General features: G+C 40.6%; 1 long non-coding RNA gene across 1 annotated transcript; it reads left to right on the top strand.

Annotated features, from left to right (window-relative positions):
• Nucleotides 1–5,559: 5,559 nt before the first annotated feature.
• LOC120756683 (uncharacterized) lies at nt 5,560–8,129 on the top strand. Its single transcript, XR_005702209.2, has 3 exons — nt 5,560–5,644; nt 7,176–7,262; nt 7,496–8,129. It is a non-coding gene; the product is annotated as an uncharacterized LOC120756683 (long non-coding RNA).
• The last annotated feature ends 6,005 nt before the right edge of the window (nt 8,130–14,134 follow it).

Genomic DNA, 14,134 nt, shown 5'->3' with positions numbered 1-14,134 from the left:
GATTGGGACTGTCAAAGAGCAGAAGGGAAAGGATTTATGAGTTTTGCCATCTGGTTTCCTTGGAGGATGCCAGCCACGAGATAAACGTTCAAAATGAAGCATATGCTTCATTTTGAACCACCAATAAAAGATGTATGGAAGATGAAAAAAATATATTTAAGTTATTTTAACTTCATACAAATTTGAGTCAGTACTTCTTTAATTTTTAAATTCTAAACATACTTAAAAAGTAACAAGATGTACTCGATATTTTGAATGTTGCAAGATCAAAATATCTTTGATTTCTGTCTCTTGAGCAATTTCAAAATCTTTGATTCCTCAAATAACAAGGTTATTTTCCCCTCAGATACTGAGCTATTTATTCATTTTGCGTTTCTTAAGATACCAAAATAACAGAATTAAAAGTGAAAAACAGAATGTGAAAAGAATGCTTCCAGTTCTTCGCCTATGTCCAATGTCTGTTTTTGTTTTCTGTCACTGTGTTTAGGAAAACTCATTTCTTTGCCCTTTTAGCTAGTTGTTTTGTAATTGAGGGTTTCTAAATGTCACCAAAAAGTACCTCCCACACAGGTTTGATTAGGGAGTCAGCGCACTGCCCAGAACAGCTTTCAGATGTAATGTGCAGTCACAACAAGGGTGGCTCCCTGTGCTTAATAGGCATAATAAGCCTTAATGTACTTGTTAGACATAGCCCCAATTTTTGCCCTGGGAACATTTTAAGCCTTAAATTGCTTAAATTACCACGTAAAGCAAATTCAGGGCTGTTGTGCCATCAGCTGTACAGAAGCTACTAAAACTCCCAGGAGTTGCTGTGAGCATTTCTTACTCTTCTTCAAAATCGAGGAGTTTTTTTCTAATCATAGGCCCAAAATAGAAGTCGTGTGAACTAGGCCTCTCAGACTATGGGATGTAGAAAGTGTGGTTGTGTCTGTGCACACACAGATACCAGCAGAGCAGCAGCCCCTGATGGGTTTCAGTGGGACCAGGCTGCCTGATTCCCCCTGGCACTTCTGGGCCTGGCTGCTTCTTCCTTTGGAGTCACGCTGGCAGAGGTGGCAGCTCACTGCAAGAAATGATCTACTTTTGTCATTCTCTAGATGCTGCGATCTAAATAACTGTTCACTTGTGTTACTTAATCTGGCTTTGGGTCTAAGTAGAGAACACCTAATCAATGCTGCCACACAATCAGTCGAGTACCTAATGATTTTCATAATTAATCACTTTTAAGTATAATTTCTGAAAGCTTTTTCCTTCACAATTTTTAAATTAAGGAAGGAAGACCAAAGGAAAGTCACAGTTTAACTGAATGAAGCTAAGGCCTGTTTTAATTATTTTCATAATATGACAAATGCTAGAGATCCTCACAGCTGTTACATCCTTCAAGTTTTGGAGTCATTGAGGCAGGAAAAGCATAAAAGGTTCAGCTTTTTCCTAGGAATAAAAATGAGAAGCTTTAAAGTTCTGTTCTGTTAGCCGGAAGCTCACAGAAATCCTGTCTTTTAATGTGAAGTGAGGAATTTAAAAAATTGTCCAATAGATTTTGAAGTGCTCTTGTTCTTTTCGTAGTAATTTCTTTGGCAGTTTTGGAATTTAAGAAAAAAGTACGTATTTTAAGAGAAGCTGAATAGTGGGGTAGAGATCCACCAATACAGTATTAAAAGCAGAGGATGACAGAATTCTACAGTGGACTGGGTTTTGGTGAATCGACTCTGAGCCATCTGAAGGTATGTCTGGTTCAAAAAAAAGAAATCTCTGCTGCAGAAAGAGGTTGAAAAACTTAAAAGCCTCATCTGAAAAACTACCATCAGGATCTCTCCGAGTTCCCAACACCATTTATTTCTGGATCTTTGGAACAGATATTGGTTTCTAGTGCTCAGTGGGATTATTGCACTTAGCATCCCTTTCCTATCATTCTGAGTGTGGTACACAGGAAGAGGTAAGTGATTCAGATCTGTGTGTAGAGTGTGTATAAGATGCCTTTGTATGGGAATAACCTACCCAGGCATCTCTGAAATGAGTATACTGAAATTTAGATTTCACATGTATTATAAACCACCTACTTGAAAACATCTTTTTAATCCTGTCCATTATTCCTATGCTTTTCCCAATGCACATCCTTTAGAAAAACTGTTGAAGAGCCTTGCTTTATATACTGAGAGTACATTTTGATGGCAGCAGCAAAATAGAGTGGTGAAATTGATTAGTGGAAACAGTGTAGGTTCAAAGAGATGCATATAAGCACATTTTTGCATCTGATGTTTCAGGACACTAAAGCTGAAGAGTATCTTATGAAACCACAGCTTCCCTTTCCCCCAGGTTAAAAAGAAGCTGGTGGCAAGAAGGTATTAAGGACCATGATTATTTTCTTTGCTCCATCAGCAGTGCTGAGCATTTTGCCAGCTGGGTCATGCAGTGTAACCTAGAGGTTTTGAGGGAAAATGGGTTGTTCTGGCTTTGGTTGGCTGTGGATGAGCTTCTGCAGAGGGACAAGTCCAACCTGAGCCCTTGTCCAGGCAAAATCAGTTCCAAAAGGGTGGGCAGAAGCAAGAGCTGGGGTTTGTCCCCAGAAACAGAGGAGAGTGAGCAGCTGGCTTATGAACATTTTATGTTGTCAATTCTCATGTTTGCGATGATAATCTGGATTTCACAGATAACACCTCGCATTGACCTGGTCCTTTGCCATTATTGCTGCCTCTGTTCTCCCTCTTCTCTCACATAGCATGTAGCAGGTGGAAACCTTTCAGGTGTTGATAGAGGATCAAGAGAGTCCTGGAGTGGCTCTGCAATGGCTTTCATGGGACTGTATTCCAAAACAGAAAAGCCTTGTGGAAATCAAGCCTCAGGTCAGATCCATCCCTGCCCAAAGCTGTGACTTACTCCGGGGAGAGTGAGATGCTCCTCTTGTTCCTGCTGAATGGCTACTTGTTTCTGCAAGCAAATGTAAGGTTATGTGTGCTTCCCTTAATGAATGTACTGAGAAACTGAATCGGTGTTTTTGAATCAACCACAGAAATTTCAGTATATTGGATCTGCTTTTTTTACAGTGCTGAATCAAAATGTCAAACCCGCACAACTCGATTATAGGAGAGAAAATAAAACAACATGCTGAATATCAGCAAGTTATTTCAAATTGCCAATGTCATAACTACCTGTGGGAAATGAGAACAAACAAGGCAAAGATTCAGCTGTGGGGAAATTGGCTCAGAGCAACTTGTTTGCAAAGTTTCGAAACTCAATTTTTCACCCCACCTGAGCTTTATAGACTGGCTCACCCTCCAGTAACTGTTTTTTTGAAAGAGACATTTTAGCTGCAAAGAAGTGAGGCAAAATAACAGAAAAATCAGTATTTGTGCATTTGGTTTTTTAAAAGGTAAAGGAAATCCTTGTTCTTTCAGTCCAATGTTGGTTTTCATTTTGTCCTTTTAAAAAAAAGATCCCCAAATCCTTTCTCCAGAGGAGAAAATAATGCGGCTGGGAAACTTTTCTTTGCATTTTTAAGCAGAGATGATTCATTTTTTTAGTGATGTTGAGAGACATGGTGCAATGACTTTAATGTCACATAAGATTGTGTCTGAGTGTTTCTTGCAGCATGAAAAGCCAGAAATTGTAAGTGAAATATATGGATTTATTCATGATGAAGACAACAAATTCAGAATCTCTCCACAATTAACAGGTAACTCCAAGAAATAGATTATGCATTGATGCAATACATGTGTTCTAAAAGAGTAATAAGAACACTTTGAGCTACATTAGGAAACCAAGTGCTGAAGTTGTTGGCTCTAATGACTAAATGCACAGATCACCTCTGAGTAATATGTTTCTTCTAAGGTACAAGTTATTAGATCGTGTAATTTGTGAACATATTGTATTTTTTCTTTTCTCCATTGCCATGGGAAGGCAGGAGCTGGGAAAGCAAAGGTCATGAGGACTGGTTAAATCTTTTGGATGAAAAGATGGTGGAATGGTAATTTGTCCTGCAGGTCCTCACCTCTGCCCCGAGGATGAACGTCCTGAGCCCGAGCAGGAAGCTTCTGGTACAGCTGGTCCAACACCACTGTGGTAAAACCGTGGTTTCCTTCAACCTTTGATGAGTTTTTGGGTTTGTGGTTTTGGTTCTGCCTCCTCCCTTTGCTGCTGATTATTATGGTAATGGGTGGCGGCTGGCGCCAAGATCCCTCTAATACGTCACAACTAGAGAGCTTGTGCTACTTGAGAGAAATAATATTCCTTGCAGGTTATCTACAGGCAATGCTTCATGTTTATCAGCTTGGCAACAGCAGGTAGCGTGAGGAGCCTGAAGAGTCCTCAGTGGTAGCATGCAATAAAGTCAAATAAAGTAATTTTCTAAGTTATTCAGAATATCGCAATATCTTAAATAATAATTTTTTAAAAAGAAGTTGTAAAGCACTGAGCAGTCTACTCTGTAGTGCTAGACAAGGGATGTGGAATAATACTTTAACTCACCAGCTAACGCTTAATTATGAGCCAGCCAAAAATAAAACCATCACAAAACATGACGTCCTGGGCAGCCGCTTTTGGGAATAGCATAAGGAAACATGAGATATCCCAGGACAGAGGAAAATGAAAGTGCAGAGTTCTGTTTCAGTGATATAATGGGACTAAATTAAATCTGTAAGTTGCTCTTGGGGAATTCAAACACCCACAGAAGGAATTCACTGGCAGATCACTGAGCTGTATCTGAGCAGTACTCAGCATGCATTGCTTATCCCACGTGGTAACGGGCAGGGAAAGGGAAATAGGCAGGAGCGACAAGCATGAACACTAAAAAGAGTTTACTCCAAAAGATGGAGTTAGAAGGACTCTGAGGACAGAAAGCCTGTGGAAGGCATTGTTCTGTCTGGTCATTTACACCACAGACAAAATGTTTGAAATGGCGTGGATCTGTCCTGTCAAGGACACTGGCCAATAGATAGCCATGTCCAGCTTCATCATAACCTACAAAAAATTCTGCAGCTCAGGCTCATTTGGGCAAAGTTGTGAGGTGCAGTGCCAGGGATGGACCATCTGTTTCCTTGTCCTATTTGAAAAGCACAAAAAGGAAGAGGAAAGGAAGGACCAGGGAAGACAAAGCCATTCTCCACCCGGGGCTTATCAATCCAGAGGGGATGCAGGTGTGTGCTGCTGTAGCAAAGAATTCAGTGAGGTTGTTTCCATGTTTCCTTCTGCAGCTGCTGGATCTCAGGTTGCCCTGCTCAGCAGTCACCCTGTGACTGGCAGGAGTGCCAGGTCACCCAGGAGCATGGCACTGTCAGGTGCTCACACCCAGGCCTTCACACACTCCTGTATTTTTCTAGCATCTAACATGGCAGCAGAGATGTGAGAGAAAGGTTTTTTTGGGAGAGTTATTTTCCAGCCTTCTAGATTTCAAATTCTTCCTGCCTCAGGAGGAAATGGTGTTTGCATAGATTTCAGGTCTCATAGAATAAGATGATTCAGGAAAAAGTATCTGAAGTTTTGGATTCTGTGTCATACCTCCCCTAACATTTACACTTTTCCAATTTGTTCTTTTCTTTCAGGTACATCATGATTCAGTTCAGTACCTAAAACTCCGGGGTTTGGCTGGAAAATATTAGACTAATCCCTGGTAACTTTCAGAATCTAAGATCATCTGAATATTTATAAGGTATGTCTTGAAACAGGTTTGGAGTGTGAATATTTTAACAAATGTTTGTGTAGCACAAAGGCTTTCCAGTCTAATGACTAGGAAGAGCAGGATCCCTCAGTATTAAAGGTACATGACAGCCTTTTAAAGAATAAATCTTTAGGAGGCAGGAATGCTGCACCTGCTTAAGAAAGAAATGGAAGGAAACACCCAGAAGTCCGCATTTCTCTGGCAGTTAAGGAGCAGATTCACGTGTCATTAAGCATAAATTGAGCCTGACAATTGGATCTGTGGTTACCCATTATTTTGTGTTAATGAGAAACGTAAGTTTAAAAAGAACAATATTTCTTAAAGCAAAAATATCATCACAATCTTTGCTGCTTACTTTAGCATAAGGAAATACAGCAGTTTCATGGTGCACTTACATTATTAGAGACAAATTAAATGTCATTTTATTTCTCTATAGAACATAATTACCACATGTCTAATATACCAAGACTGTTGTTGGGTCTTGTACTAATTCAGGCGAATGTAGACTTTTGTGACGCTGCTATCACAGGAGCTGCTTTGAGGGGAAGCATTGCTCTTCAGCTGCCAAGGCCCCACAGCTGCTGTTCCACTTTTCCTCTGCTGAGTCCCTTTCTGCTGCATCCCTGCAGATGATGTTTGTAAAGCTGGATCACTCAGCAGTGATCGATAAGCAGATCACCAGTGCCAGAGATGTGCCAGGGTGGTGTGGCAAGAGAGACCTGCCCTTGCCCACAGAGCACCAATCTCCAGCCAGTCACAGATTTGCTGTCGAGTGTGACAAGCAGAGAACTAAACCCTCAATAAATTTGTTCAGACGTTTTTATTTTCTGTGTACTGGAGCTGAACAAAATACTTAAGGACTTCCAGGCAAGTGTTGCATGCCCCAGCCAAGGTAATTTCCTCCATTTTCCGTGGCATTTTCAGCAGCAAAAAGTAATGAGAAATACTTGGCTACTGTGATTTTCAACTACATCTATTCAGTCTTCCAGAACTGAATGGTTTAGCTGAATGCTGGAATATCAGAGTAAAATTCTCTTCGTCCATTAGTGTTCTGAGACCAGCTGCACTGGGCTTTTGCTTCCATTAGGAGCTCCTGTAATATCCACCAAACCTTTTTTGAGATTGTGTTTCAACTCCTAGAAAAGTACACAATTGTGTCACTCCTGGACAATGCTATGTGAGTCAAGAGTGCTTTTATCAGTTCAGAGCTGAGAGCAGGATGTGCCTGTTGCTGCCCTATATGCACTGCTTAAATTGAGTCTTTGAGAGCCCATGGTGTGAACGGCTCCAACCTGTATCAGAATTAGGCCTTGAGTCTTAACTACATATTGTGAGCCTTCTAAAATGGAGTTACTTGGAGAACTTCTATAAAAAGGAATAGCATTTTCATCACCAATGTTTGATTTGTCTACCACTGTTGAAGACCCCAGGTCCCATAATTTACAAGGAACGTAGAATTACAGTAATTTTTTCATTATTTCATTGTGTCATGTTTTCATTCAAAACTTCCTATTTATCCAAGGATTTCCTAAGTACCTACTTGAAACTGGAAAACACCGAGGTGATACAAGTGAACACCCAGAAGGAGTGGTCCTCTGTGACATCCACGGTACGTGAGTGTTTCACTGCAATTGACTTGGGTGGCATCAGCACCGAGATGCCTTGAGACAGCCTTAGGTGCTCACCTGTGTGCTTCCCGTCTCAAGGACTTCTCCAAAAACCCATCTGTATGGATGATGGGACGGTGGGAAATCAGGGGAAGATGAAGTTCCTCTAACACCTTGGAAAATGGAATGCGAACACTTCTTCTAAAAGGTGCTTTGGTTGTTTTTCTGTGCCCAGACTCCCGCAATTCAAACAGGAGTGAGTGGCTGTAGATGTGCTGCGATGGTCAAGTACTGTCTGTTGCAAATTGCTTTGCTCCCGAACCCAGTTACGGTTGCTAAGTGACAAAAACTGAATTGTCTCTTATGACTTCGACTAAGCCAAGCATTTGAAAGCAAGAAAGTGAAGTGCTAATGACGATGCCGCTCTCCTGCTGTCCCTATAACAAGGCAGGTTTGGTACTAATCTGTTTTGCAGAGCAGACAAAGGTGTTTGTTTGCTGTTTTTCTCCACTAACTCTATTATTCCCGATGGTATTAGAGAGAATTACATTAATTGCTATGGTAATCGTAACAGGAAGCAATTACTTTCAGCAAACAGCAATTACTTCACCTTCCCAAATTTGTTTGTGGCCACACCTGCCCATAATCCTAGATTTAAAACAATTTTTTTTTTCTGGAAATTAAAAAAGGAAAGATGCTGTGTGCTCTTTGGTGGGGAGGGTGTGCAAATCTGCATGTTAGGGATCTTACCCACAGCCGAACCCCAAGGGCAAAACCAGATACTTAAAAATCTCATTACTTTTGTAAGCATCTCAAGTAAGCATCTCGTCAGAGGTGGCTTAGGACTGCTTGTAGTTGTGATTGGTAATTGGTGCAGACAAAAATAAAAAATACTTGGGAAAAGGAAGTGAAGTAAAGTAAAACTTGGACCATCTTGGTTTCATTTAAAGTAATTCATAATTTGTTCTTACTTTTCTATCTAAGGACTTTAAAGAAGGCACCTATGTGAATAAAGATTTATAAGATATTAGAATAAAAAACATTACAGGGTATGTGTTTTCTGTATTAATATATGATTGTTACTGGGTAAACTGATGAAATACTGTGGCATTAACAGTACTAAAGTATTATTGATGCCTCACAAAGGCATTAAAGTATATCTAAAGATCAAATTCCATAAATTAATAATGTGTATAATAGCTTTCCCCTGTGTTTCCTTTGTTTTTTAAGCAGTGCCAGTTACCCAGTAATACTTCATAAACAGTTGTGGCTTTTTTTAATCCTCTGTGTCTGACCTAGGTTGAAAACTTTTGTTTCTAAACACCTCCAGTGGTGTTTACTATTCAAAAAAGCATTCCCCAACATCACTAATTACCAAGGTGATGTGCTGCTCACATAAAGAAACTGAGAAACGTTTAGTCTTGTTTTTTACTTGGAAAGATTGATGTCATTTTCTGCTCTGTGCTCTGTGCTCTCCAGTGCAAGGCCAGCCCTGGAAAATACCCAGGGGCACATTGGCAGGGGATTTTGTCTAGCCAGGGTGGAGGTGGAAGATCAATAAGAGCTGATGTCCTGTTTCCCGGCTATCTGCCACATTTAGAAGTGTTCTCCAGGGACTCCAGAGCAGTAAAATCCAGAGCTGGGGCCTGGAGTCAGCACAGCAGGCTAAGGAAAATGAAAGGAAGCTGGCACTAAGTTGACTCACTAACATTTTCTGTATACACATTGTCCCCCAGGTTTGGTTTGCCATGGCAAAAGTACATCCCAAATCCATAAGTTGTATTTCATCTTGTGGCCATGGCAAAAGTACATCCCAAATCCATAAGTTGTATTTCATCTTGTAGCAACTCTATTTTCTCTGAAGAAACAGCTCTACAATGTTAAATAATGTTGATGTTTTCCAGTGCTCCTTATTTCTAGTGTAATGATTTATGGTCCTGGGCCTGATAGGCAGAATGAGAACAATCCCTGGGGGTTTTCTGGATGGGAACATTTGCCAAGCCCCAAGCAGCACAACTCATAACGGCGTGTTAAGGCCATATTTGCTTTTAATCTCTGCTTCACTCCATGTGCCAGCAGTTTCGAGGAATAACTGACATTACCTTGGATCCAACGGTCTGCCTACACTTTTTTAATGAGCAGACATGACCTCACTCTGCTTGCTAGGAAAATACCATCTCCAAACAATGGCTTAGCAAAGCCCTGGGTCTGGGCTGATATCTGCATTTGCTCAGCTTCGGGACTGTGCTGTGTGGCTCACAGCCAGCCTGAACCACAGGCAGGGAGAGCTCAGGAGAGAGCAGGAAAACAGAAAAGAAACGTGGACTGGTCTTAAGTGAGTTGAAGTGAGGTTTATCAAACAGACTGTAGCCTACTTCTCCATCAGACCAGGTGAATTAAGCACTTTGCTGCATCTCCAGATACCTGGATGTAATGAAAAATCTTGCTTAGTACGTATTAATGTGATTGGAGTCAGAATTCTTCTTGCTAGCTGCCTTCTTTAAATGAAATATAATCTAATTATGCGTACCAATTATCAAGGAAAGTGTATCATAACTCCCTTAGCAAAATTCTAGAATATAATCCCACTGGCTTAGTATTTGGAATAGTACAATGCTGCAAGTTTGAATACTATGTGATTTTTGAGCAATACAAAAAGTATGGGAACTGCCTTTGTACGCATCTTGTCTTCCAATACCCAGTTTTCAAATAGCAGTTCAGTTTTCTAGCTTTATTTATGTGGCTCAGAAGGGCAAAGGACTGAACTAAAACAGCTTTTCTAAAAAAACCATTTTGTTGAAACCTGACATTCAGCTGCTAAAGAATTCCTCAGTGGCCAGATGAAAACTGAATAAATAGTGTTGAGGTGTATTAATGTCATGCTAAGCCATATCTGCCTTTGCCTTCCAAATTAGAAACAAAAATTGCCCCAGTCAAATCAAATTCTAAAAGATACAAAATTATTAGAGTGAGTTAAATTCATGGGGAATGTGAAGGGCAGCTGGAAATGTGAATTAATCAGCAATATAGATATGGAGATCATGAAAACCAAATTGCTCAACAAAATGGTAGGAACTTTGTTTTATTCTTCTTCCTAGACAATTAACAAATTGGATTGCCTCTCTAGTTTACCACTGATTAAAAAGCTGAAAGGCCCATTCTGAATGTGCCAGAGGATTGCAAGAGAAGGCATCCAAGTGTACAGCCTGGGCACTGCCCCTGCCTTACGCACACTCACCAGAGAGCTGCTCTGCTGTTACCTCCCTCAATACACCAGGCCACTGGCTAAATTCTCCAGGTTTGCTTGGAATTTTGATGAACACTGTAGTCTTCATCACCAGGATGAAATAAAGAACTTGAAGCACAAATTATGGATGAGCTACTGTATCTGGTACTTCAGTGAGACAGAGATTAGGCTACTTTATTCCTGAATTTACAGAAGCAGCTCTAATTAACAGGATGTTAGTGGATCTGGCAGATTATGTACAGACCACATGCAGTCCTCCTATGGAACTGGCCTAGCACCCTCCAAAGAGAAAGACAGGGCTGTTGCAAGTTATGCTAAAAATGTGACCATCTTTAATGTTGGGCATAAAATTCTTATCCAGAGGCACAAGAAAGCTTATGGTAGTGGATGACTACATCCACTGGAATAAACATCTGACTCTGATCCTTTTGGATAATCTAGAATCTTACTGGAAGAAGAAAGCAGATTGTTTCAGTAGCCAAACAGTATAAATTATAATAAATTTTCCTTTGAACAAGCAACTGATCCTCAATGTGTACATGTACATTTTGGGAATATGGGTATTTTAAAAATGCTTCCTAAGAGTATATCAAAACTCCACCAAAGTGCTTTCATCTTCATTTTATGCAATGCAAAATTAGTTCTCTTTTGCTACTCATATTCCCAGTTTAAATGAATTAAAAAACAACTTAGACTTTTAAAAATGATAGTATTAGCATGAAGAGCAATAGACATCTTTCTTTTGGCACCATGGGAAAGCTGCAACAACAATTTCTTTAAAGAAAACCCATAAATGCCATTAATCTAAATGAGCAGGGAGCAGATGCAGAGGCCAGCTGAGAAATCATTTGCTCTTATAAAATAAAGCATCCTTTTATGCAAATGAGCATCAGTGACACTGGGATAGGTAAGGACACATTAAGAAGCGTAGGAGTCAAGTTCACTATTCCAGATTCTTTAGCGTGATTTCTATGACTTTTATGACTTTTAGTTTTTTCATGCTGTCCAGGTGGTAACTTCATTATACATTCCTGCTCCCAGTCTCTTCCAGCCCCCTTTGTTTTACCACCTTTTTTTGGCATTAGGCTTGCACCAGCCCATGGTACTGAAGCAGCATGTCCTCCCTCCTTCCCATCGCAGCCCATGGGCTTCTAGCACCATTCACCTTCTGTGATCCTGTACGTGGAATCATACACTGCTCAAAGTTTTAAAAAAAAAATTAAAGATGAACTAAGCTAGTTTAAAGTTTACATCACCCATAACTCCCCACTCAGTCCATTCCTCCCAACCCAAACCCTGCCCTACAAGCAAAATAGGTACAACACAGCAAATATGTGTTAAAGGCATTGTCTCTCCCAGCATCAGGTGGGGCCTGTAACACATTCCATTCTGGATTCTTCTGAGAGTCCTGCAAGGCAACAATGCTGCTACAATTAGACTCTCATTTTTAAAAGTTGGGTTTTTTTTTTTTTCCTCTCCTTCATTGCTATTTGGTAGCAATGGTATCAATTCATAGAGACCCCTTGCAGTCTGTGGTTCTAGTTAAGGATTGCTATCCTTATCCTGCTATCACAGGAACAGAGCACTGCACTAGGGTTCTGCTCATGCTTCTCTTGTTAAAAGCAAAAGCCAGTCAAGGGAAATAACAGCCCAACGTGAATTTCATACCGCAGCGTAGATGGGTGGAGCAGATGTTCTTTCAAACTAGTGATTGAGGAAGGGCAAGAATAAATGTAAACTTCTTGGCAGCATGCCTGTGTGTGGTTCAGTATTCACTTCTAACATCAGGAGTGCTGAATTCAGTATTGCTGAATTTCCATCCTGAACTCATTCAAAGGTTTGGTTCAATCCAGCAGCTACCTCAGCATGCCCGCTGCCAGGTGCTTTGCAGGAAGGAGCCGAAACAAAACAGTAGTAGAGGGCTAGGGAAGAATAACAGTGTGCCAATAGGGGAAGGACGTTTCTTTAATCTTCCTGCATTTTTCCTGAAAGCAAGAAGTCTTGCTTATATCTCGTAAAACCAAGCAAAACTTCTAACAGCAAAGCAAAACAGATACGGAAGCAAAGGGCATGTTTGTCTCACTCTCCTTTTCACAATCTAAAAATTAGCTGGTTTCAGCTATTTGTCCACACTTCTCCTGTAGCCAGTGGAAATAACAGACAGCAACCAGCACTTGGCTATTCCTCCTGGCCCTGGAGAGAGATTCCACCCTGCAGCAACATGTGTTCCTGCTATTTGCTGTTGGAAGGGACCCAGGTGGCTGTCTTGGAGTAGAGAACTGCCTTTCAGGTATTTACAGGAGAGAGGGATCCCGAATAGCAAGACTGTATGAAAAGCAGGGAGATGCTTAGAGAGTTTTGTCCATCTCTCACAGTTCCCACAAATATTTATGGAAAATATCAACTGCAGATCAACTCATACTTTGATTAATAAACTACCTCAGCAGAAAACAGAGAAGCAAACATCCATTGGTACTGAAATGAGTAAGCAAGGATCCAAAACTGCTCATCATGAAAGCTGCTGGTAGCTTTGCCTCAGAATGCTCTGTTTGCCTCTACAGTTCTCCAGCAAAGCCTCTAATATTTGCAGAGTACCAGGAGAAGGGTGATTCTGGTACGTGGGGGCATGTCTAGCTGAGAGTAGCAGGGTGGAGACTTCAATTCTGCGTAGAATTAAAGAACCATTTAGGTTGGAAAAGACCTTTATGGTCATCAAATCCAACTATTAACCCAAGACTGCCGAGTCTGCCCCTAAACCCTGTCCCTAAGTGCAGCATCTGCACATCTTCCATGAAAATCTGTTGGTAAGGAGTTGATTCAGGCATTGCACTGATTAAAGTAATCTGAATGGAAGAAATTCACTGGCTATTTATTGATTTCTGAAACACATGCTAAAGGAAAAAAAACCCACAAAAAACAAACCACACAAATAAGGAGACTAGTTAATTTACTCAGAACATGAAAAGTAAAGACAAACTTGCTTTATTACCTTTTCCTGTGAAGTGTCTCTCTTCTTACCTGGAAATGGTTTGAACACGTCAGGAGTTTATGATGCTTTGAGGAGTGGTTAAGAAGTGCAAAGAATGTGTAAAAAGCAGTGTAATGGTCTGCTTGAACAAAGACTATTTTGTTTTCTGACAGACAGGTTCTGCTCTGATTTTGATGAGAGCAAAGCTGTCCTGCTTCACTGAGTTTCTTTACTAGCTCTTATCCATGGCAAATGGACATTTTAATTTATAGCTGCATATTACACTTATTCTTACACACCATTTGCAGTTTTCACTGCTTCTCATTGGTGATTATTCCTCTTGAGAGGAAAAGATGAAGCAAATTAGGGGACGGCATTCACAATGAATCCTTCCTCTTTTTCCTTTAGGATATTCCTGAAGTGCAAATGCTGAGAACATGAAATGGTTCAATACTTTTTAAATAGCTGTCTATGTCAGGGTTAATTAGATTCCATCAGGTAGCTAGATATTCCTAGAGAGAAAAATCTTTGAGGTTATCTCTGCAAAAGCTTACTGCTGTGAAGGGCATGGCCACCTCAGCTCTGCTGGCCAGCGTGGCCTGAGATGGCCATGAGAAGTCCTGAGATGGCCAAATCTGATCGTGTTGGGACTAATCCAA

Source organism: Hirundo rustica, chromosome 9, assembly GCF_015227805.2.
Source record: "Hirundo rustica isolate bHirRus1 chromosome 9, bHirRus1.pri.v3, whole genome shotgun sequence".
NCBI lineage: Eukaryota > Metazoa > Chordata > Aves > Passeriformes > Hirundinidae > Hirundo > Hirundo rustica.
This window is presented reverse-complemented; position numbering and strand designations above follow the sequence as displayed.